Here is a 27,599-nt window from a genome sequence, read left to right on the forward strand (position 1 = left end):
TACCTTTATAGTTTTATTCAGTTTTCAGTACAAAAGTCAACTTTGGCTCTAATGTTGAAAATAGGCAATGATAATGGCACTCATAGTGAACATGACACAAGTACCTACACATTAAATACTGTTTCTTGACTTTTTGGTAAGGTAGTACTAGTCATTCTCTACAGTCAGAAAAATAAGCTGATGCTTTTCTTTAATAACAGATGCTTGACATCAAAAGAAAAAAAAATTCCCCTTATTCTTGAGTAAGATGTATCTTACAATACTGATTTACTTTTTGAGCAACCCTAATTATGTAAGATATCACATAGAGTAAATGGTTTGTTAAGGCTCCATGTATTCAAAGCCATCATTATGAAATATGCTATATGAAAGAGAACAGTCTTTATTATTCAGTGGATCATATTTGAATTCTGCACACCAAATTAATATTACCTTTTTTTAATGCACCACTTACGACTTGCCAGAGAGCTCTCTTGCAATTAGGATGGACAACTGAGTACATACTATAAATAAGAAAAAAAATTATTAATAGCTATCAAAATTAAAGTAAAAGAGGGTTCATGAATGCTATGCAAAGTATATACATAAACAGACAAACATTACATTATAAATATCTCTAACTGCTTATGTTTATGCCTTTTCTGAAGTATTTTTACCATGCTTAAACAGATAAAGAACCAATGACTGATCTGTACATGAGCAGTATTCACAAGCATGCACTATCACACACACACACACACACACACACAAAAAAAAAAACATACACATGCCCCATACACTTAAAATACAGATATCATGAATCCATATGTAAGTGCATTAGAAACTTGTGCTTGACAACTCAGATGTTTAGATCTTAAAGAACTGATGGCATGTGCCTCAGTTTACATAAGTAACCAGTATACTGTGTATACTTTTACCTTATACTGATGTGCTTTATAAATGAGAGATGTTACAAAATATATATCATCATCTTATACTATCCCCTATGGATTTGCTGATTTTTTAAATCTTTACAAAACTCTGGGTTCTGAAACCAAAAAATTTGTCTAATATTTTCACATCTGATTCTGTGTTTCATACATAAGATGGTATCATTCATTATATTAAAAGGAAACGTCTTAAGGATGATTTGGAGTTTGGCCAGACACCTTACATTACCTATAATACTAGAGGTATATAGCAAATTGCAATGTAGAAAAATTTTCACTTGACTGCCACTTGCTTACCATTCTCCCTAAAATAGCAAAACCTGCAAAAGAGTAACTGAAACTTTTTACACTATGAACAAACATTATCTAAAACTGAATACATGTGAGGTACAAATGATATCCTTCAATACCAAAGAATAAGTACTATAATACTGTTACATGGCATAATGTATTAATCACACCTACTAACAGCATCCTTTTTAATATTTTGTCTACCAGAAAAAAAGCAATAGTAAATGAAAATCTTAGAGGAAAAAAAATGGTGTGGTATTTACACTGCATGATATGATACCTTTTACAAAATACAGTTGGACCTTCGTTCCACTAATTAGAGGTGATCCTTTCCAGTTTGGATATATAGATAATGCTATTTCAATGTGTCACATTATGATCAAGTCTGTGTTATACTTTAGTTTAATTTTCACTATCAATTCATATGTGAGGGACACAAGAAGTGCCTAGTCACTTATAATTTTTTTACAATAAGTGTTTAAACTTATACTGATTACCGGAATGATTTTTTTAATAAAAGTAGTTTCATCACTGGGAAGTTTAACTTCTGAGGAGCATGACTGGTAACGTGAAAAAAAGTATCAAAAGCTCCTATTTGTAAAAACACGAGGATCTTGATCACAGGTGAGAAACATGTTCCACAGAGTAGGGATAACCTCTAAAGTAGGTCGGGACGTTGACACCCCTATTGAGCAACGCCCACCACCAGCCACTGACAACTCTCACATTATCCTCTGCAGCACCAAGGATCATCCAGTTAACATAGCTACTTTATAAGGCAGACCTATCTGCAAGAAGAGGGCACATATGGAGTGGCTAGTGGACAGGACTAGACCACTGGTGAAATACACCAGGTAAGGCACATGGATGAAACTGATAATCTCCAAATCACTTTCTCCTGACAGCAGATGATGGGACATCAGTAGATCTTGATGATGTTGGTGGGCTAAAAAAGCCAATGCGCGAGAGTGTTTCTGTAACACGTGTCACCAGAGGTTCTCGGAACCTCCATATAGTGGTAGCTAAAAGTGTGTGGTCCTTGTACTCTTGAGAACATGACTTTTTAAGAATAGTTACACAGTCTGCATGATTGTGCTGCTAATGAGCATCTTCTGTATCTATTGCATAAGATGAACAGCCTCCACCAAGACAAGCTAGAGGAAAATGGTTATATAGAGTCAAAACCCGCTCAGGGTCGTGGAAACAGTTCACATACTGTCCAGGCTTGGTATAATTCCAGGAATGATAAACATGCTGCAGCATATGCATATAATGAGGTATCTCTCTGAACCATCCATGGGAGTGTCGCATAGTGTCAAAGAAGTAAACATTAAGGACATTATAGGATTCCTGTGGATCCTTCTTTGTTTTGAGAGCTTTAGGTATGACGGTTTCCATAAGGGTCTCCCAAGACATGGTGCTTTTGGGCATGATAACTTCATCCATATCCAGCAGAGCAATGTATTTATAGTGGCACATATTTTTGTAAAGACAGTCATTATAGGGGATCAATTCATTCTGCCACTTATTGGTTACTTTAGACTTAAGATACATATGAAGAAGACCAGGGATATTTGGTTGCTCACCTGGCAATGTCAACTTGGTCACCTCTACACATCCCTGTTCTTCATAATATGCCAATACCTTTGATGTATTGGGATGAACTTCAAGATCGTAGAGGACAACTTTATTTGCACCCAAAAGGAAAAGCAGCTCTAACCACTCAACCAGCCTCACACTCAAATTATCATGCAAGAAGTCATGTCCCTTTACACAGACTGCAAAATTTTCTTTTACTCCTCCTTCAGGTTGATTGTTTATAACTCTGAGGTTTGTAGTTGCTATGTCACATGGTCGCTCCACTAAGGAGACTGACTCAGGCACCAAATGACAGTGCCCTGGAGGAATCTGGCATGCTATTAAGTAAGGCTGAAACAACCCATTCTTATAGTTTCCCCATTTTTTATACCAGATGTATTTATACTCCCAAACTTTAGCAGACACTGGCTCCTTATATCCATCAAACCAGAGTTGGCAGTGGGTCTTCATCTGGGGCTCAAGGCGATCAATCATGCCTAGAATACGAATAACTGGTTTCATGACTACCAAAGTTCTGTTATAATATGCACCATAGAGATGAAAAGTGCCAGTGCTGGTCCTCAGTGTTTGCCAATACATGTTGTTGAAACTTATTTCATAGAGGGATGGGAACTTAGTACAAGTCTTGTTCTTTGACATGACTTTGCCTTGTGCTTTTGCCAGTAGCGAATTGGCAAGTTGGGTATTTTGGCCTGAATCTTCTCAGCCAGGTCTTGGTCTGACAGTGATGGAGACTTATCGATGGATGGCTCCAGCTCAAAGGGGTTGAATTCCGTGGTCACATTGGGTGCTGTTTCTGTTGTGGCAAGAGGCGGAGCTCGCGTTTCCACAATCTTTTGTAGCAAGAGACGGCCTGTCATTGTCCCACCATGGCTTAATGCTGACTCTTCTTGACCAGAGAACCTGCAACACAAGAATCACTGTAGTGGAAGAAAATGTACATGTACAGACAAAACAGTACGCTGAATATCTAAGTGTACTGTCATGCAATATGTCATGCAGCTGTCATGAACAAAAGTAAAGATAAAATATGGTGGTCCTTCAACCATCAAATGTAAATTTGCCTAAAAGCCAATAAAGAAAAAATAGTAGATTACGACAGGCAATGTTAGAAAAAAACATAAACTAGCTAAAAAATACAATCATACAAAAGTAAAAATCAGCCAACGTTATACCAATAATGAACATAGAATACAAACTTAGAACATTCCCAGAGTGATCATCAGGTCAACGTTCCTCATGGTAACATGTCATATGTGAAGTTACAAGGAAGGAATATTCTGTTATGGTTATCAGGATACAAAGCATTTATGGTACGGGTTCATGGTATTCAGCGTAAAAGGTCTGAGGCCCTAGTCTGTTTCTTGGGTGCAGCAAGTGGTAGGTCGCACAAATAGATTATGGTCTACTAGGTATAGGGTACTGTTAACTAAGAAGTAATGTACTAGGTATAAGGTACTGTTAACTGAGAGGTAATGTACCAGGTATAAGGTACTGTTAACTAAGAGTAATATAACACTTTAAGGTCACCAGGTTGAGATTATGGTAAATGTCTGGGGTTAATGGTATAAAGGGTCATGGTCATTAGGGCAGGAGATCAGGGTTTCATAATAAAAGGACACAGTTCCAAAGATAATAGCCTAGTTACCAGGTAGAGGGCCAAGGTTAGCATGACAAAAGCAGCCTGGTCACCAGATTGAGGATCAGAGTTAGCATGACAAAAGCCTAGTTATCAAGTATAGATTCAAGGTTAGCATGACAAAAGATTATAGTTCCAGATGGACTGAAGGGTAACAACAGTTCAGATTCTATATGTTAAGTCATGCTCCCCATGGTAAGAAGCCAACCAATTGGTCCCCAAAATAACAATGCATATACCTAAACAAGTCATGATCCTCTCCATACCAGGACTTTTTTGACAATTAAAGGGTCATGGCTGAAAGCATAACAGATTGTGGTCCCAGTGCTAAGAAGAAATGGCGACCAGAGTAATATGTAATGCTTCCTAAAGATATAAAATGGTTCTTGAATTTTCACTGAAATACTGTTAAGTGCATAAGTTGTTTGGTACAGTTAAGTCTTCAAATATGAAAAAAATAAATACCAAAACAAAGAATTTACGATAGGATGCCAGGCATGAAAAAGAGTCAGGAGGGGCGTAAGGATGCATTTCTTCAATAACGGAGAACTGGACATTGAAAAAGACAAAATATGTTTGGCCAGCACTAAAATGTTTTAACTATGCTTGATCGATATAAAAGAAATGGAACCCCACAAATGTCGCCATCCCTTTCTTTATGCACATATTAAAGAAGAACAGCACACACACACACACAAGCAGTTGTCAAAGGAGCAACAGCCAATCAGGCTAAGGAATTTGGAGGAAAGAACTGATGAGGATGAGGCAAGAATATATGAGGAACTGGATGATATGTTCTAAAGTGTTTATACAGTGGAAGACATTATAGCCCCAACACCAATAAGATGTAATGGGAAGGAGGTTATTGGGATTAGAGCCACTGCGTGAGTGCATAGCTTTAAGGATGTATTTTAAAAGAAAGTTACAATACAAAAAAGTTCCTGGAGTGGATGGCAACAAGTTCTGCAGTTTACAATCCTTCCCTGGACGAATCATGCTGTTTCCTATCCCCAACTTTCCCCATCCCTCTCTTCTATCTTGCTATTCAGCTAACACCCTCATGGCAGCTCATACTGTATCTTACTGTATCAATTGTATTCCAGTGTTCATGCCAGTGGGGAGGAGGTATTGGATAGGACTGAATTATCTACAGAAGACGTGAACAAAATACTAAAAGGTTTTACTGGGCCAAATGAGGTTCAGGATCCTGATGGAATTTCTGCTTACGTTACAAATATCTTTTTGTTACTCATGGACAAAAAATCAGGATGTACTGTCCAAATAATGTATGTAAAATTACTCATTTATTTTTGTTTCTGCCCACACATTTTTGATACTTCCGTGTATTTTAAATCACTTCCCAAGGTCACATTCCAGTGTTGCTTAAGTCTTCTCGCACACTTTATATTATTTTCTGGTATTTGTACACAAAGAAAGAATGAGTGAAGAAAGATTGACAAGGAATAGATAAGTGTCAGAAATGGAAGGAACAAGGAGAATGGAGAGACCGACCAAACTGGAGGTAGAAGGATGGAGTGAAAAAGATTTTGAGTGATCGGAGCCTGAACATACAGGAGGGTGAAAGGCGTGCATGGAATAGAGTGAATTGGAATGATGTGCTATCATATACTCTCCTTTTAAACTCCCTGTCTTGCATTCTTTCCACATGCCCAAACTTCCTCAAAGTATCATGTTTTACCCATTCTACTACTCCACAATTCACTCCCTCTGCATTCCTTGCCATATCACATCTCTTATACACCCTTTCATTTCTTTCTTCATTCCATCTAGTCATACCACAAACTCTTCTCAAACAGCTCATTTCCACAGCCTGGATTCTTGACATCTGTGACTCATTCAAGTCCAATGTTTCGGCTACATAGGACTACATAGGTCCACGCTGTCCCTTAATCTTCTCTGCACTTCCATACTTTCACCCAATGACTCTTCTACCCTATACCGATCTCTCCCTTATCTCTCCTTCTATATCACCACACTTACCCAAGACAGCTCCCAGATATCTAAATTCTCTCACTTCTTCCAGTCTTTTCCCCCCTCATATCCATAGCACAATTTACTACTCTCTTCTTTCACTCTACATGGTTTTACAAAATTTACATTTTCACTCTTTCCTTTCAAACACAATTACTTTACTTTTACTTGCATTTACATTCAATTCCCTATGCATACACACATCATAAAACACACAACCTTCTGCACCTCATCACTCTCAGCAAATAACACAGTATCATCTGCAAACATGCTTGCCACTAGCCACCATATCTCACTGCCAGACTTCATCTCTGCACCCCTTTTCCCTAGTTTTGCTTTCATCTCTCTAATCAATCCATCCATATATATACACATATCAAAAAGGCACGGTGACATCACACAGCCCTGCCTCTTACCTACATGTACCCCAAAACTCACTCAGCTCTTCATCCACTCTTACACATGCATTTGCTCCTCTATAGAAAGCTTTTACACCATCCAGCAATTGTCCCCCTACACCACATATCCTTAACACATTCCACAAAGCATTCCACTCGACTCTGTCATACACTTTCTCCAGATCCATAAAAGCTGCATACAACTTCTTACCTTTTGCTAAACACTTTTCCATGGTCATCTTTGCTACAAAATTCTGATGCACACATACCTACCTTTCCTAAACTCCCTTGTTCTTCACTTATTCTTTATTCAGTCACTTCTATCACTCTGTCAATTAATATTCTTGCATACACTTTTCCTGGTATGCTGAAAAGACTTATTCCCCTTATATATGCTTCATACATCCTCAGCACCTTTTCTTTGAATAAAGAAACAATTACAGCTTGCACCCAATCAAGCACAACCTTCTGTTTCCATGCTTAATTACATATAAGATGCATCCACTCCATTGACACTTTCTTCTCCATATATCAGCATTTCAGCCATAATCCCATCCACTCCAGGTGCCTTTCCTACCTTCAGCCTCATTATTGCCACATCCCTTCCCCTGCCAGTAAGGTTTGTTGGCTGATAACCTCACCTTCTCAGCCCTTGGCTGAGGTAGAAGGTTGTAGCTATTGTAAGATTTAAGGTTGGTGTAGTCGCATCCACTCCTGCATGCTGGTGTTCATGGTTGTGTCTATTCCCCACCTACACCAATAGCTGATGTAAAAGCAATCTCCAGTGAGAACAGTGAACAATGCAATAAGTTATGGCAATATTGTTTATGACATCACTTGCTACCTTCTAGCTGGGTCTGGACTTCGAGAAAGTGACTACTTTCGTTTCAGGCAGTGGTAGCTACTCCTGCTGTAGGTGACAAGGTCTGAGGTGAAACATTCAATGATTTCTTCAAACAGGAAGACCTATGAGTGGTTAATACAGTCATGTATATGAATCAACACTATTCCTCCACATTATTCAATTTTCTTCCTTTCTCTCTTACTCGATCTGCATCTCGTCTTGACACAACTTCCTTTATAAACTTGCATTTAAACAGGATATCTCAAAGGGGTAGACAAAATCTGGTTAGGTTTAATGCCTCCAAAACCAAGTTTTTCCCATTTTTTTATTGAAAATTCCTTATAATTTTCCACTCTCCTTTGACGGTTCTGTAATTCCACCTTTTGACTCAATGAACAGACTTGGTATTACTGTAACATCCACTCTTTCTTGGAAATCCATACCATGGAAATAGTTAAGTCTGCCCTGAGAAACTGGGAGCCCTGTTTAGCTATCAAAATTTCTTTTCTCCTGAAATTGCCCCATTTGTATAAGGAATTGATCTGTCCTTATATGAAGATGCTGCTCTCACATCTGAGGTTGTTCAATCACTGCAACCTTGCTTGAGAGAGTCAATGCAAAAGCAATCCGACTTATGAACTCACCAAGGCTAACTTCAAAACTTGACCCGCTTGCCCTATGCTGCAATATTGGTTCACTGTCCCTCTTCTACAGGTATTTGCTTTGGGTTTTGCACATTATACTCAGCAAGCTGCAACATCACAGGTTTTTCATTTCCTCCAGAATTATTAATGAAAACCTCAGTATAAGGACTATTTTCCATGCTGAATTCAAATCTGGGATTGAAATATATGTTGGGGAATCTTAAGATCTATAAGTAAGAAATTAATCATTACTCTTTTAGAAGATTTTGTAATTATTTGATTGGGTATCTTTTGCCTTGGGGGAGCAATACATGATTATTTCAAGTACAGAAGTATTCACTATATCATATTTCAATTTCAAAACAAAAGGGTTTTTGAGCTCACAAAATACCTGAACTATTGCCTTCAATTTTTGGTATTTTTTTTGGGAGGGTAATAGACTTGCATGAAAACCTCAGTATGAGGACTACAGGTGATCCCCGACTTACAATGGTTACGTTCTGATAAATTCATCATGTTAAAAATGTTGTAAATCAAAAAACATTTAATACATGTAATACAGTTGTTTACGCTCATTATCACGTGGCACAGCCATTAATGCAAGCAGTGGCACCCTACTCCTCCTCTCCAAACACTGTACCCTAACTGTTTGTCATACACTAGCCAATACATGTGATGTCCAGGAAGCCTGCATGAGATCTGTGCCTTCACATATAAAGATTTTTGAAGTTATATCATTCTCACAATATACTACAGCAGATATTACAGATAGGTCCAGTAACTCATAATCTTTTTACACACCATCCTTCCATCTTTGATTTAGTCTCCCTGCTCTCCTTGTTCCCTCTACCTCTGACACATATATCCTCTTTCTCAACCTTTCCTCACCCATTCTCTCTATATGCCTAAACCATTACAACACATCCTCTTCTGCCCTCTCAACCACACATCTCCCTTACCCTTTCATTACTTACTCAATTAAACCACCTCATACTACATATTGTCCTCAAACATTTCATTTCTGACACACACAAATGGTGAAGTATAGAAATGGAGTGTGACAGTGAGGAATGGTGCCTTGCGACAAGCTTGTTTGCGAATGATACTGTGTTGTTTACTGAGAGTGAAGAGGAGCAGCAGAAGGTTGTAAGTGTGCTTTATGATGTGTGTAAGCATAAGTGAGTGCAGATGAATGCAAATGAAAGTAAACTATCAGAGTTTAAAATGAAACAGAGTGATGGTACAGGTTTTGCAGAACTTTGAAGAGTGAGAGAAGAAAGTGTACTAAACTCTGTATTAGATATGGGAGGATAAAGACTGAAAGAGGTGACAGAACTTAAGTATCTAGGAGCTCTTGGTTAAGTTTGGTGACATGGCTAGAGGGAGGAGGGAGAAGGGAAAAAAGCAGTACCAGCTAGAAGAGTCACTGGGTTCCTAACAGAATAATTAAGAGTAAAGGTGTAAGTATAGAAGTAAAGAAAGGATTAAGTGGTAGCGACAGCACAGTCTTCCCAATTCTGACCTATGGAGCCAAAACATGGACATAGCATGAGTCACAGAGGTCAGGAATCCAGGTTTATATTTGGTATGGCAGGGAATGCATAGGCAATGAATCGTGGAATGGCAGGGTGGGTGAACTGTAATACTTTGAGGTGGCTTTGGCATGTGGAAAGAATGCAAGAGAGGGAGTTTACAAGGGGAGGGTATGATAGTACAATTAAAGGGATTGATGCAAGAGGATCATCATCTGTGATATGGGCAAACACAGCAGAAGAGTACTGGAAGGAAAGAAATGGGGGAAGAATGCATGGAATAGTGTATGCGAAAAAGGATTGTAAGGACGGATAAGTAGAGAGTCTTCCCATGACCACCTACTTGATGAGAGTTCCCTAAGGATATAGGCATTAATGAACTAACAGATAGATATCTGCGAGTGAGGACCCAAAGGCTGCCCAAGAATTTTTCACAACTACTCATCCCAGCTTGTCTTCAATGTTGATGAAACAGCTTTTGCTGGAAAAGAATGCCATCCTACACTTTTACTTCTTAACAAGAGATGCATGTTTCTGGGTTCAAGGTTGCAAAAAACCAATTAACACTATTGCTGAGGGTTAATGCTTCAAGAGACTTTAAGCTGAAACCAATGTTCATTTACATCTCTGAAACATCAAGAGCTACGATGGGATCTTTAAAAGAGCATCTGGAAATCAAATCAAATAAGAAGGCCTGGGTGATAACTGACATTTTCCAGCAGTGGTATGTCATATTTTTGCCTAGAAGTGACACAGTACTGTGATAGATAAAACTTTAGAACACAAAACATTGTTGGTGCTCGAAAATGCCCCAGGCCATCCCAAGAATCTATACACCAGTTGGACCCTCATACCTGTAAAAGTGGTCTACCTTCCACCTCATACAACTTCTATGATCCAGCCCAGCCAATGGATCAGGGAGTCATGTCAAATTTCAAGGCCTGCTACCTTCATCGCACCTTCAGAGTTGTTGAGGAGACAGATGGTGAAGATAAACAGCCCCAAAATCATGGAAAACTACCAGATCATGAAGGCCATAGATAATATTACAGAAGTCTGGGATGAGTAACTAATAATTCCATGAATAGAATTTGGAAGGAGCTATGGCCAGAAGCATGCAACACCTTCCTGGGCTTAGACATACCACCAGTTACTGAGTGATGTGGATGTAAATGATGTGGAAGAGCAACATCATGATAACATTCTTACTAATGATAAACTGCAGGATCAGCATAGCAATGTGTCCAGGATAAGGATGATGACTCACATACAGAAGAGCCAGGAAAACCACCAGAGAGAAACTTTACTACAGCATTCCTCAGTAACAGCATCACCAAGATCACAGAAATCATGAACCACTTTGCTGAGAATGACCCAGACTGGAAGTGCAGTAGCCAGGCAAATTGAGGTGTTCTTGACATGATTGCCAGCTACAAAGAATTGTTTTGTGAAAGAAAACTCAAGAAAAGCCACTCAAATCCACATGCCTTCTTCAAGAAACAGCCATAATGCATGAAGAAGCTCCTGGGTTGCATCATCTCCCACTGCTGTCGTGATGTGTTGCTGCTTTAGTGCTTTGTTGGTGAGTTATCATGTCTATAATTGATTATGAAATGTGTTTTATAATTCTATACTGAGTGTAGATCTTAATGTATGACATAAAATTGTGTGTGCTTAACTGTAACACAAACATGTGGTGGAGAGTGCAGTGGTGGGTTGAGCATCAGCTGCTAAGGAGTGCTTGGCAACTTGGCAATCTTCCAATCAACCTCTCTACTTACTATGGGCCCACTTTCTGCTTTGTAATTCTGAAGAGATGTAAAGTTGCTCATTTATAATTACACCCAATTCTAAGGTTTACATCAGCAGTTCAGTAGTTTCTGGTAGTGTTGCATCCAGTGTTACCAGAGAATCTGATAGACACATCACCTCCTCACCCCTTACCACAATCTCCCTCACCACCACCACCTCCATCATCATCAATGCCACTGTCACCACTAACTTTATCACTGCCAAAATCATAATGTCAGTGACTCAGAGATGGATTAGCTTCAGCTAGAGCAGAGCTATACAATAGCCACTACCTTTTGCCTCCCACCCACTGCACCCCACTAGCTTGCTGCCTCTCTCATTAATTTTACTATAATCGTCACTATTCATCAAATGACTGTCATTCATGATACAACATTGTACTGTTTATTTGTTATTCATTCATTAGTAAAGATATGTTACTGCAATAATCTGTGTTTATCAATAAACTGAATCCTAATATACAATACTATATATATCTCAAAGGTGAAAAACTACATAATCAGGAAAGCATCTCCATATATGCATTAGTATAATCACCCCACGGAGAGCTTCACTTAGCCCTCCATTTTCTTGTAACGTATCCTGAGCGTTAATCAAGGTAATATTGAATGTAACAAAGACTTAGTTACTTCAGGGTTATCACTGAATATGTTTGACAGAGAGGGGAAGAGATATTTCTGACACTACTGATGGTTTTTAGCAATATACTGCCATGCAATTACGACTTGAAAATTCTACTGCCACATTTCAACAGCCAATTCATCAAATTACAAATATTTCAGGTGTGGAAACACATCTCGATCACATTATGGTTTACATTCGAATTTGGGAAGACCAAGGCGATTAATTTCACAAGCTCTCTGGTCGCCTCTGAAAAGCTAGTTTAACAGCAAACATCACAAAAGGTGGATTTTGTAAGGTCTCGGCAACATTCTTTGGATATGCAGTGGGTCATGGAATGCAAAGGTAAGTTTGAGGGCAATCAACAGTATTCTGCTCCGAAATATAAGGATGAAATGAAATTTCTTATCATTGCCAATTTGACATGGGAGCTGAGGGAGCCCTTAACAAGATAGGCCTGAGTAAAATTTTACTTCATATTTTTACTACAGCACTATAGCTGAAAACCAACATGTCCCTGTCTCTGTACATAATCTAGCTGTTACCTTTGTTGACATAGTCTTTTCTTAATTGGCTGAAGTCATTGGTTTTCTATTACTGTATAAATGAATAACATGAAACATGCAGCACTAAAATGCAAAATTGGAAGAAATCTCACCCAAAACAAAATATCTGCATCTCCATATAAGTCAGTAACTGTTTTAACCCCAGACAGAATCCAGCTCACACCCTCAGGTCACATTGAATGAGCACTCTCCCACTGAGCAAATCCCCATTGTAGGCATCACATATGAGACACAACATTCATTCCTTTCACTTATAGCATAAACACAAAAGCAACATAAAAACTACTTAAACATGATCACACCACTAATTGGCACCATATTTGGATGAGAAAAAGAATCCCTCTACACCTTATACAAAAAAAACATCTGCTCCACTTTAAATTATGGTTCAACTGCCTGGTCTTCCATTGTCTCAGAAGTAAATACAACAAAGCTGCAAATGACACAAAATAGTGCACTCCGAGCAATCACTCACTGTCTCGCAACAACAAACACTCAACACCTTCCCAATTAAACAAAGATCCTCCCAATACAGACCCACCACAACATGCTCGGCACCTAACTATATGCAACAACACTAGACTACTCCTAACCAAACCACACTATAATCAACCACCAACCCCAAGTAGAAATGCAATGCTTATCCCTACCTCACACTTCTGTAACCTCTACTCACAGATTCCACCACCTCCAGCAAGTATAACACTGACAAAACACAAGCAAGTTGAAAAATCCCAACATGTACTAAACAACCGACTTCCCAAATCTGTTTTAATCTCAACTCACCAGACATATACCCATTAGAAACCACACCCCCTGGACAAACTTGACACTCTCCTGCTTACAATTTAGACATCAACCATCATAACACCACCACAGACACCATTTCAGTGTATCCCAAGACCCTTCATGTCCATGACGCAACTATCATAAAAAAGACACCAAGCATTTATTACTCAACTGCCTCACACATTCCTTACATTAATGCACACCCATCACAACAATTTACGGCCTTTGGATGACTGGCTTACTGATTGTTGCAGGAGACTCATAAGGATAAAAAGGAACCCTGGTGCAGGAAGTAATTCATTAAGTAAGCAAGTACAGGAAATCAGTTACTATTCAATAACCTTTTTTTTTTCATATCAATTCTTTGGCTGTATTATCTAGAAATGAATTATGTAGTGAAGTATTATCTAGAAATGCATTTTGTAATGAAGTATTATCTAGAAATGTATTTTGCAGTGGTTGTTCATACTGTTTGGTGACACCTGTTACAACTACATTACTCACTTCTGTTTATTTACCTCATCCCATTAAATTTGTTCCTTAGGGAGTTGACAAAAGAAGACAAAGTATTGGAGTATTACTGGGGTGACCCAAGAGGTAGGCTCTATAGGCATTAATGGTGGAATACAATATTTTCAATAAACATGTTCATTGCTACTATTTTCTGTGAAAAGATCTTAAGAAATTCTTCTTCAGTTTCCACCAGGCGTAAGACCTCCATCTAAGTTGTATTCAAGTACTATTCACATTGCAACTAAGAGAAGTAAAGCAGCTTTGTAAAGGTTATTCCCTGGTGGACTCATCTTTAGGGACAAAGTTTGGAGCAAAGCAAAACTACTTTTTGTGGTCATCTTAGTAATTGTAATGTGTGGTCCAATGTCTCTGGTTACCATACCTACAAAATCACAAAGATCTGATTGAAAAGGGCCAGCAAAGATACTTAGATTAAAAGAACTGAGCTACAATTAATGGTGAAGGGTTACAGATTTTTGCACTACAGAGATAAGAGGAGATAAGGATGACTTGACTCCAGCCTTCAAAATCAGTCAGATGACGTTGACTGTGAAAACATTTTCATATGATACAGCCCATAGTAACTACAAACCAAAAAAAGTTGGGCAAGAAGCTGCAGGGTGAGGATGTAAAGAAGTACTTTTTATGTGTACATGTGGTGAATAATTGGAACTGACTAAACAAGAAAAAATGAATGCTAGCTCCTCACAAAAGTTTAAAAAGATTAATTGACATTTCAAAAAGCTCTAAAGATGGGGCTCCATGGGAGTAAAACCCTCTGTATATGGTATAAATAATTAATTACACTTAATTAATATTTGCTAAAAGACAGAAATAGTGGAGTGACTTAATGTCCTACTAACTTTTTGTAGCAGCAGGACATAAAAAGGTTTGTAATTATTCTTGTTCTTTAAGAAACAGCTGTTTACAGTACTGTACAGATCTATAAAAAAAAATGCAAAAAGCTTCTCTGTCTCACTAAAACACACAAGACAAACCTGCCTTGCCTGTGTTTAAAGCAAAAGATTTCCAGAATCTAATTCTCATGGATCTTCATTGATTTGATGTAATGAAAATATGCATCCTCAGAAAGTTTTTCTTACTTGTGAATCAAGAGTGACAGAGAGGTGAATCACTGCAAAGAGACACTGAAGGCAGCTTGGATGAGGAGAAATAGCCACAAATGCAGAGTCACGTTTCACAAAGAGGCCATCACAAACCCACTTGATCAGGTCAGAGGCCAAAGTCTTGCTCATCTGAAATACAAAATGAAACAATATACCATACAAATATAAATCTCAGAACTATTTGTGTAATGTCAAAATAAAAAGAAAAATTATTGACCAGTAGGCCATCTGCAAACTAAACATCATCTCTGTATATTTTAGAGGGAGTGAAACTTCAGAGGAAAGAGTTAGGTATACTTGTCTGCTTTTGCAGTTGGGATTATATCTGGAGAGGCATGTGAAAGGGGAGGTGCGTACTGGAGGTTTTGATAATGTAGTGGCGAGTACTATGAAGTTTTATGATAATAAATTGTATTTCTAGGGTGTAGTCATTTTCTGCGAGCTGTTTTATAATGTCAGTGGAAAATAGTATGACTTAGTGTACACATGTCATGAGTCCTCCTCTGTGACCTTTTTGTCTGTCTTCTCTTATGGATATATAGTTGTAGAAAGGTGGAAGGGAGGATCTGGTTGAGTCTGGTTACTTGGATGACGGCTATGGAGATATGTTCTCAGTGATGGTTGAATATTTCTATGACTGTTCCAGATGGATATTTAGTGTGTCATTAGAGTTAGGTGAAGTGGCAAGGTTTGTTTGTAATATGTGTGACTAAGTGTTTTGTTTCCTGGGTGTTTGTGTTGGGGTGAGGAGTTTTGTGAGTTTCTAAGTGACTGTGGCATGTTCAGTGCTCATCATCCCAAGGGGATCAACACTCATACCCAAGACCCCCGAGGTGAACTACTCATAAACCAACTACAGCTTCTCAATATCCTTAACCTATGCAAACGGCCACCTAAACTCCCAACACCCCAGTAGTAGACCTCACCAGACATCATCCTCTGCAAACTAGTCCGATACAAACTGTCCTTAGACTACCTACCCATCCTGATAACACTCCATCCAGCCAATTCAATCCATCCAACCTTCAAAAAAATTTAACTAAGGAGAATTAGACTGGACAGCCTTCACACAGTTCATGGACACATAACTCAAAACCTTCAAAACAGATAATTTCCACCTTTATATCATGCAGTCTCACATTTCATAAACATCTCTAACCAAGCCAACATAAAAACACACACCACAAGGTCAAAGAAAGAAATACAACCAGTAGTTGTCCATCCTTCTACCTCTAATTTGGTCTCCCACTTCTTGTTTCCTCCACCTCAGACACATATATTCTTTTTGTCCACCTTTCCTCACTCATTCTCTCCATATGTCTAAACCATTTCAACACACCCTCTTCTGCTCTCTAAACTACACTCTTTTTATCACCACCCCTCTTTCTTATCCTTTCATTAATTACTCTATCAAACCACCTCACACCACATATTGTCCTCAAACATTTCATTTTCAGCACATCCACCTTCCTCCACACAACCCTATCTATAGCCCACGCCTCGCAACCATATAACATTGTTTAAACTACTATTCCTTCAAACATAGGCATTTTTGCTCTCTGAGATAATGTTCTCTCTTTCCACACAGTCTTCATTGCTCTCAGAACCTTTGCCCCCTCCCCCACCCTATGACTCACTTCTGCTTCCATGGTTCCATTCACTGTTAAGTCCACTTCTAGATATCTAAAACACTTCATTTCCTCCAATTTTTCTTTATTTCTGTGGGAAATAAAGCTCAAGGGCAAAGGGGACTCTTAGTGAGGGAATTTCTTAGGAGTAAAGTCAGGGGCTGGTGTGAGTGCAAAAGCTATAACAAAAGCTGTAGGAATATGTGGAAGAGTGTAAGGAAGTGAGTTCCAGACTAATGTGGGTGAAACTAAACATGAATTGTGAGATGTTAATGCTTATGCACCTAGCCATGGGACAAAATATGTCATGAGACAAGTGTTTTTGGAGCAGCTAAGTAAGTTTGTCAGCAGTTTCAGTGAAGGAGACCAGGTACTAGCGATGGGTGATTTATGTGATAGTGAGTAATGTGGCAGTTGATGGTATAATCAGGGAACATAATTCACCCAGTAAAGTAAATGGTAACCAGCTTTTGGAGTTTGTGATGAAAAAGGTCAGGTGATTGGGAATACCTGGTCCAAAAAGAGAGGTATGTACAAAATACATATTAGCAATACTTAGCAAGCTGCTGCATCACATGATTATTGTGTAGCCATTGGAAACTCAAGGGTGGGCTGTTTTGATAACTGATTCTTTCCCTAAGCCTTATAACTTTCGAATTCTCTACCCACTCATGTCTTTCCCAACTTTGACCTGGTCATTTTAAGAATACAAGTTTTTCACTTCCTCCAAAATTCATCAATAGATTCTCGTCTCGTGTTTTTCCCCTTCATTAACCTCCCTATTTTTCAGTTAATGTGGACTGTTGATGTGGACTTTTGTCTGTGACTGGAGCCTCCTATGTAAAAAAAAAAAAAAATCTATAAATGAAATTAATAAAAAAGATGGGGAAGATGCCAGCAGCTCAAGAATGGTTATGAGGGGTAATGCCTTAGGTGTGGAAGTGTGCTAAAGTTTTTTTTTTTTTTTTTTTTTTGCTTTGTCGCTGTCTCCCGTGTTTGCGAGGTAGCGCAAGGAAACAGACAAAAGAAATGGCCCAACCCATTCCCATACACATGTATATACATACGTCCACACACGCAAATATACATACCTACACAGCTTTCCATGGTTTACCCCAGACGCTTCACATGCCCTGATTCAATCCACTAACAGCACGTCAACCCCGGTATACCACATCGATCCAATTCACTCTATTCCTTGCCCTCCTTTCACCCTCCTGCATGTTCAGGCCCCGATCACACAAAATCTTTTTCACTCCATCTTTCCACCTCCAATTTGGTCTCCCACTTCTCCTCGTTCCCTCCACCTCCGACACATATATCCTCTTGGTCAATCTTTCCTCACTCATTCTCTCCATGTGCCCAAACCATTTCAAAACACCCTCTTCTGCTCTCTCAACCACGCTCTTTTTATTTCCACACATCTCTCTTACCCTTACGTTACTTACTCGATCAAACCACCTCACACCACACACTGTCCTCAAACATCTCATTTCCAGCACATCCATCCTTCTGCGCACAACTCTATCCATAGCCCACGCCTCGCAACCATACAACATTGTTGGAACCACTATTCCTTCAAACATACCCATTTTTGCTTTCCGAGATAATGTTCTCGACTTCCACACATTCTTCAAGGCTCCCAGGATTTTCGCCCCCTCCCCCACCCTATGATCCACTTCCGCTTCCATGGTTCCATCCGCTGCCAGATCCACTCCCAGATATCTAAAACACTTTACTTCCTCCAGTTTTGCTCCATTCAAACTTACCTCCCAACTGACTTGACCCTCAACCCTACTGTACCTAATAACCTTGCTCTTATTCACATTTACTCTTAACTTTCTTCTTTCACACACTTTACCAAACTCAGTCACCAGCTTCTGCAGTTTCTCACATGAATCAGCCACCAGCGCTGTATCATCAGCGAACAACAACTGACTCACTTCCCAAGCTAGTTACTAAAGTTAGTTAGTCAATTAGTTAATTAGAGGGGACAGATCAACCTAACTGCAGAGGGATGACAAATAGGTTTGCAGTAAAATTACTCCGAACAGAGCAAGATCCACAGATGGATCTACTAAGATTATGTGAAGATGCAAAATGTGAATATGAAAAAAAAAGAGTAACTAAGTGTGTATGAATGAAATGAGAGAGAGGAGGGGGAAATGGAAATGTTAGATATGAGGCTGTGTAGTACAGGAAGGGTTGAGAGGGGTATAAGCATGGTGTATTGTCTCAAACTAAAAAGAACGAGAAATGTGCAGGATAGTATGCAAATCATAAACCTGCTAGCTATACAAGATTCCATACATACCTCTATAAAGATTTTGTCAGCCAGCCACTTTTCTGTAGAATCTCAACTCCTTCTATAATGTGCTTACTTCTAGGGAAGGTGGGGGGACATGTGTTACCTCTGACACATGATGGCAAAAGCTTCAGTATGTCATACTTTGAATTTTGCAACTGGTTCTCCAAATGTTGAAAATATGCCTGCATGGCAGCTTGAGAAGCAGTTCTATGCCAGTTTTCGTATTTTGCTGGGAAAAATAGATTTCCTTTGAAACCTCATTTTAATGAATATTTCTCCTGCTGCCTACTATTCCCTGATTTGAAATATCGTTTGGTCGTGTTCACGACCTACAGAAAAGCTTTTGATGGAAGAAATTTTGTAGTATTATCTGTTCATTTGCATGATATCAACTGGGTATCTATCGGTAACTGAGAGCATTATGATATATTTTCTATGATTATTTCGTGTTTAGAAGGGTTTCAATATATTTCAGTTTTGAAATGAAACTTTTTTTGTGTGCTGAAAAATACCCTCAACTATTACCTGCAATTTTTCGTATTTTTTCTCAGAAAAATAGATTTCGTTTGACACCTAATTATTAGAAGTATATTTTATGCTGAATACAAATCTGGGGTTGAAATATCGTCTGGTTGTGTTTTATGACCTTTCATTAAGCTGTTAAATGAAGATATTTTTAAGGTATTATCATTTGCATTGTATCTACTCAGTATGTATCGGTAATTAAGAGCTTTATGATATATTTTCTGTGATTGTTTCAAGTTAAAAAGGGCTTCAATATGTTGTATTTCAGTTTTGAAATAAAAGGTTTTTTAGACTGCAAAATACCCTGACATGTAGGTTTGCAGTAAGATTACTACGAACAGAGCAAGATTCACAGATGGATCTACCTGCAATTTTACGTATTTTGCTCAGAAATATAGATTTCGTGTGACACCTCATTATACGGAGTACTTTTTATGCTGAATACAAATCTGGGGTTGAAATACCGTTTGGTCGTATTTATAACCTTTAATTAAGCTTTTAAATGAAGATATTTTTAAAGTAATATGAAATAATTTGCATTGCATCAACTGGGTATCTATCGGTAGCTAAGAGAATTATGATATATTTTCCATGATTATTTTACGATTAGTGGGGTTTGAATACGTTGTATATCAGTTGTGAAATCAAAAGTATTTTGAGCTTAAAGATTTTTCATATTTTTGAAATTTCATTATAAGGAGTATTTCTCATGCTGAATACTATTCTGTGATTGAAATATCAAATCCCTGGGGATAGGGGATTAAGAATACTTCCCACGTATTCCCTGCGTGTCGTAGAAGGCGACTAAAAGGGGAGGGAGCGGGGGGCTGGAAATCCTCCCCTCTCGTTTTTTTTTTTTTTTTTTTCCAAAAGAAGGAACAGAGGGGGCCAGGTGAGGATATTCCAAAAAAGGCCCAGTCCTCTGTTCTTAACGCTACCTCGCTAACGCGGGAAATGGCAAATAGTTTAAAAGAAAGAAAAGATTGAAATATCGTTTGATCGTGTTGATTACCTTACATTAGTTGTATGTTATGGAGGGAAGTTTGTGTGGCGTTTGTGATATATAATGCTGATCATTTTCATATTGATGTTGGCCGAGTTTATGCAGGATGCTTGGCTTACATAGTATAGCATAAGATATATATATAGTTTATATAGTGTGGCTGAAGTTTAATGGAATGTAGCTAATGTTTAAGTAGTCTGGATGAAATCTGTACAGGATGACTGAAGTTTACATTGCCAGAAGTTTATATGCGGTTGAATGTTTATATAGATTTATATACTGATGCCGCGATTTATGATATCTCAATTTGGCTTCTGTAAAGCAAGATCCATTGGTTGTATACTTCTCCATCTTGCTAATATTTGGTCATCATCTCTGAAAAAAAAAAATTAACGCTGTATACTTGTTGTTGCTCTTGATGCATTAAAAGCTTTTGCCGGGGTAGGACACCGAGTCTTATTTATAAGCTCCGTTCATTTGGCAGTCTTCCCTCATTTTGCTCCATCATATCTATCTTCCTCTCTGGTCGATCTTTATCAATAAATGTTGATGTATCAGCCTCTCCTCATTTTGCTCCATCATATCTATCTTCCTCTCTGGTCGATCTTTATCAATATATGTTGATGTATCAACCTCTCCTCATTTTTGCTCCATCATATCTATCTTCCTCTCTGGTCGATCTTTATCAATATATGTTGATGTATCAACCTCTCCTCATTTTGCTCCATCATATCTATCTTCCTCTCTGGTCGATCTTTATCAATAAATGTTGATGTATCAACCTCTCCTCATTTTCTTATCGATTGAGTTTTTGCTTCGCCTCCTACACTCTTCCTTCTTTTCGTCAACGATGTCTTTTCTTCAACAGATGACCAGACACACTTGTATGATGAGGACTTGACATTCTTCCACATCCTTCTTATCTGCTCCATGTTCGCTGACTCATTTCGTATTTCGTCAGGGCACAACTTCCTCTATAAATTCAGCCTTGAACTGGACATCTGAGCGGGGTAGACGGAATATTGTTTAGTTTCAGCATTCCAAAGCCCAGATTCTGTTCATCTCTCTCTCTCTCTCTCTCTCTCTCTCTCTCTCTCTCTCTCTCTCTCTCTCTCTCTCTCTCTCTCTCTCTCTCTCTCTCACACACACACACACACACACACACACCTCCTCCCGTCCCTTCTGATGGATCTGTCATCTCACCACGTAACACCGTGAACACAAGACATGTCGCTGTAACCATTTAAACACAAGAACTGATCCGTCCATGTAGGGAGCTCTACACTCCTATCTGGGGAAGCTATAGTTCAACATACTTGCTAAACACAGTTGAATCAGAACGCCGTTCCACTTAGCAACCCTCCCAATCTAACATGACACTTTGACCCACTTCCCGTAAGCTGTAATTTTGGTTCACGTTCCCCTCATCTGTATGTATTACTTTGGCTTTTGCACCCGAGAGCTGGCTGGTCGTGTGCCCCCACCCACCACTAGCTAGACCATGTAATGTTTCGGCAAGCTGCTGCCTCGCGTCATTAGGGTGTGGTCGTTGGCAAATCAAGGTCGGTGGGGGGCCTTGTTATGTGTTCCTTTCCCTACACATCGAAGTTTTGGAACTCCCCAAGTCCCTTCATGTCTTTCCCTAACACGTATAACCTGGCCCTTCGTAAAAAGACAAGTGTTCCATTTCCCTCGATATTCGTACATTTCTCCCTTCTCTTCTCTCATTTCCTCCTCTTGTTAACCATCTCCACATTTCAATAATAGCCCGACCTGAATGTGGACTTTTTTTGGACTTTTATCCGTGACTGAGAACCTCCATCAACAAAAAAGATAAATATTTCCATTCTCTTGAGAGAAGGACATATCATTTTTTCCCATGTTTCTTATGACATATTTTGTCAGTCATAAAAACTTTACTGTCTCGCATCTTTCAGATTTTATTTTGTGAAAACATTTTTTCTTACTGGCATTAATTTAGAATTTTTAGCTGTTTTCTGTCTTTATTACCGAAGCAAGAGACTATAATAAGGTCATTTGATTTTAATTTTTTCTTTCTCCATCCCACTTCTCAGTGGAAGTGGATTGCCACTCCCAGTGGTTTCCACATGGGGACAAATTATATTATTATTAATTATCATTATACACACACTCAAGAGACGTGGATCCCACAGCTATACACCTCCCTCCTCGTAGTGTACGACAGGTAAATATAAACACACACACACACACACACACACACACACACACACACACACTCACATTCCCCCAACATTATCAGATCTCACTTTCCGTGTCATGTTCTCCAGCGGCCTTCCTTCCCCACCTCCCCCTCACCTTCACTACGTTTCTATCCATCTTCATCTTCTTCCTGGAGTTGTGTGGCATTATTTGGTTCCTCTCTCTTCGTGGCTGAAAGCCAGTTATCTCGTGTGTGTGTGTGTGTGTGTGTGTGTGTATTACAGGGAGACAGTTTCTCACTTGTGTTGTCCCGTCTCTTACCCTTGTATGTATATACCATGTCTTTTCTCGTGTGTATGTATGGATACACACACATATACACACACACACACACACACACAGATCCCTGAAGCTTATTTCCAGTTTGATTGTATCTATAATTTGGCCTTCTTTCACTGGCGTTCAACGCTCTGTGTGTGTGTGTCTGTGTGTCACTACCTATTTGTACTGTGCGGGGATGGAATTTTACACTCGGTGGGGCGCCCCCATGTGTCTGGGTCTGTCTTGTCTCTCTGCGTATTTGCCTATTTATATGCACATGCATCCTACATACGTCTGTAAGAACGTATGAATACACATTTCTTTGTGTGTACGTAAGCTTTTGTTTATGGGATGTCGCTGTGGGGCAAATATTTACACACTTACCGGGACAGACGCACATTGCTAGCGTGGACCCCCGGGCCGGGGCTTCCTGCTCCTGCTGGTGCTGGTGCTCCATCCTACGAGGAGGAGGTCGTATGATGGAGGGAGGGATGCTTGCGTCACGGCCGGCCCTCCTTCGTGCGGGATTTATCTACCGGTCGCCTGAATCGCTGCTGGGCGAGGTATGCCAGCGTCGTGGCGATAGAATTTCTCTGAAAGGCTCGGTGGAGAAACGACGTCGTTTGGAGGCGGATTTATGGTATTGGAGAGAGAGAGAGAGAGAGAGAGAGAGAGAGAGAGAGAGAGAGAGAGAGAGAGAGAGAGAGAGAAGACATAAGATTCAGGGAGATAGAGCGACCGTTCTTTCTAATATGCCGCCCCCGCCCTCCAAGCGAACACTTAAGACCATATTGGACATAGTAGTGATATATAGTAAAACCACTCCCAGACCGTGGTCACGAGCTCCAGTCTTCATCCAAAGGAACGAACACACACCGGGAATGAAAAGAGAGAGAGAGAGAGAGAGAGAGAGAGAGAGAGAGAGAGAGAGAGAGAGAGAGAGAGAGAGAGAGAGAGAGAGAGAGAGGTTTACTTCCTCTGGTTGAGAGAGAGAGAGAGAGAGAGAGAGAGAGAGAGAGAGAGAGAGAGAGAGAGAGAGAGAGAGAGAGAGAGAGAGGTTTACTTCCTCTGGTTGAGAGAGAGGAAGAGAGGTTTACTTCCTCCGGTTGAGAGAGAGGTTTACTTCCTCCGGTTGAGAGAGAGAGAGAGAGAGAGAGAGAGAGAGAGAGAGAGAGAGAGAGAGAGAGAGAGAAGTTTACTTCCTCTGGTTGAGAGAGAGGGAGAGAGGTTTACTTCCTCTGGTTGAGAGAGAGAGAGAGAGAGAGAGAGAGAGAGAGAAGTTTACTTCCTCTGGTTGAGAGAGAGGGAGAGAGGTTTACTTCCTCTGGTTGAGAGAGAGAGAGAGAGAGAGAGAGAGAGAGAGAGAGATGGTGAAGAGCACTAATACATATCAGCATGAAAAGAGAAACGAGGGATCAGTGTGGCAAAGGTATGAGACACTCAAGAACCAGAGGAGCGGCCCAATGTGAGAGAAAGATAAGAAATCAAATATTATGAAAAAGAAAAGAAAAAAAATGGTGAGCGAATGCAAAGTTCATCCATGATTATTCCAATAATTTAACAGGGTCAAATTATCACTTCAGAGCAGATTATCACTTTAGAATCTGATCATTCAGACTGGATAATTGTATAGACGAAGGTGAAGGTGTGTGTGTGAGGAAATGAATGCTTTGTGGCATCGAGGTTGCAAGTGTGTGTGAGCCTGGTAAGCAGTCGTGTATCAGCTATCGTGGCATTAGAACGTTACACCTGCCTGGTAGGACGGCCCGTTAACCTTACTGTATCTGGTTATGTATTCCCCCAATACAGTGCATTAAACCTTACTGTATCTGGTTATGTATTCCCCCAATACAGTGCATTAAACCATACTGTATCTGGCTATGTATTCCCCCAATACAGTGCAGAGTTAACCTTACTGTATCTATATATTCCCCCAATACAGTGCATTAAACCTTACTGTATCTGGTTATGTATTCCCCCAATACAGTGCAGAGTTAACCTTACTGTATCTGGTTATGTATTCCCCCAATACAGTGCAGAGTTAACCTTACTGTATCTGGTTATGTATTCCCCCAATACAGTGCATTAAACCATACTGTATCTGGTTATGTATTCCCCCAATACAGTGCATTAAACCTTACTGTATCTGGTTATGTATTCCCCCAATACAGTGCAGAGTTAACCTTACTGTATCTGGTTATGTATTCCCCCAATACAGTGCATTAAACCTTACTGTATCTGGTTATGTATTCCCCCAATACAGTGCAGAGTTAACCTTACTGTATCTGGTTATGTATTCCCCCAATACAGTGCATTAAACCTTTCTGTATCTATGTATTCTCCCAATACAGTGCAGAGTTAACCTTACTGTATCTATGTATTCCCCCAATACAGTGCAGAGTTAACCTTACTGTATCTGGCAATGTATTCCCCCAATACAGTGCATTAAACCTTACTGTATCTATGTATTCCCCCAATACAGTGCAGAGTTAACCTCACTGTATCTGGTTATGTATTCCCCCAATACAGTGCAGAGTTAACCTTACTGTATCTGGCTATGTATTCTCCCAATACAGTGCAGAGTTAACCATACTGTATCTGGCAATGTATTCCCCCAATACAGTGCATTAAACCATACTGTATCTGGTTATATATTCCCCCAATACAGTGCAGAGTTAACCTTACTGTATCTGGTTATGTATTCCCCCAATACAGTGCAGAGTTAACCTTACTGTATCTGGTTATGTATTCCCCCAATACAGTGCAGAGTTAACCTTACTGTATCTGGTTATGTATTCCCCCAATACAGTGCATTAAACCTTACTGTATCTGGTTATGTATTCCCCAATACAGTGCATTAAACCTTACTGTATCTGGCAATGTATTCCCCCAATACAGTGCAGAGTTAACCTCACTGTATCTGGTTATGTATTCCCCCAATACAGTCCAGAGTTAACCTTACTGTATCTGGTTATGTATTCTCCCAATACAGTGCAGAGTTAACCTTACTGTATCTGGCTATGTATTCCCCCAATACAGTGCAGAGTTAACCTTACTGTATCTGGTTATGTATTCCCCCAATACAGTGCAGAGTTAACCTCACTGTATCTGGCTATGTATTCCCCCAATACAGTGCAGAGTTAACCTTACTGTATCTGGTTATGTATTCTCCCAATACAGTGCAGAGTTAACCTTACTGTATCTGGTTATGTATTCCCCCAATACAGTGCAGAGTTAACCTTACTGTATCTGGCTATGTATTCCCCCAGTACAGTACAGAGTTAACCTTACTGTATCTGGTTATGTATTCCCCCAATACAGTGCATTAAACCTTACTGTATCTGGTTATGTATTCCCCCAATACAGTCCAGAGTTAACCTTACTGTATCTGGCTACGTATTCCCCCAATACAGTGCTGAACCCCCTACACACAACGCTGGAAATGATTGGTATCTCAATAGAACATAGGTTCTTGTAGTTGTAAAGTGGAAGAGAACAAATGAAGTACCTATGCTTAAGAGAGGTGGCTTTTAGACCTGACCTGACCTGACCTGACCTGACCCTTAAGGTTCAAGTCACAGACCAGACCCTCATACCGTAGGGTCTGCCCGCCGTGTTCAAATGAGAAAAATGACTCTACAAAGAGCTTGACTCTACAAACAGCTTGATATTTACGAGAGGGTGAATGAACAACAGGGACCAGAGAAAGTGGGAGATGAGTGGTTGAATTGCTTATTATTATTATTATTATTATTATTATTATTATTATTATTATTATTATTATTATTTTGGACGGCCAGAGAGCCTTTGACACCGTCCCTTCCAGATGACCGATAAAGGAGTTGGAGGCTGAGGTCAGGGAAGACCTATTCTCAAACAAGAGTGGAACAAAGCACATAGGTCAGGAGTGCTCTTTTTTCTCTCTCTCCCAGGATGAAAGTAACAACTGGAATCATTTACCTTACATTGGAAATGTCTTTTCGGAGGCGGCGCAGATCATACTTGGATATGTTAGCTGATGATGCCAAGGTTAATGGAGGATGTAGGACAGTGCACTTGAGCGCGTTGTTGGAGCTGGACAGGTCGCAGCAGTGGTGATGAGATGCTCATTATATCCAAAATAGAACGAATGTTAACTAATGAAATTATGAGAACCAGCTTACACTAATGGCCCCCCTATGCATTAACATTATTACCAACGTGTAGAGAAGAAATATTTTTTCAAATGGGATCACGAGGGAACCATACAACGTAGGAGTTATCATAATTGCCTTCAAGCCTTCTCAGCTCTGAGTCTGCCTTCTCAGCTTGGTCCTCCTGGTGGAGGAGGAAACACT

The 27,599-nt window shown here is 39.6% G+C and overlaps 1 protein-coding gene and 2 pseudogenes across 1 annotated transcript in view; 1 reads left to right on the top strand and 2 right to left on the bottom strand.

Moving 5' to 3' along the window:
- LOC139750202 (uncharacterized) lies at nucleotides 1-23,719 on the bottom strand (annotated as a pseudogene).
- The window catches only part of LOC139750862 (uncharacterized), a 710,881-nt gene that overhangs the window by 536,644 nt on the left and 146,638 nt on the right, over nucleotides 1-27,599 (top strand). The gene's annotated exons all lie outside the window — the stretch shown is intronic.
- Nucleotides 3,457-27,599, bottom strand: part of LOC139750869 (organic cation transporter protein-like) — a 249,495-nt pseudogene continuing 225,352 nt past the window's right edge.

The sequence above is a fragment of the Panulirus ornatus genome, chromosome 1 (genome assembly GCF_036320965.1).
Source record: "Panulirus ornatus isolate Po-2019 chromosome 1, ASM3632096v1, whole genome shotgun sequence".
Lineage (NCBI taxonomy): Eukaryota > Metazoa > Arthropoda > Malacostraca > Decapoda > Palinuridae > Panulirus > Panulirus ornatus.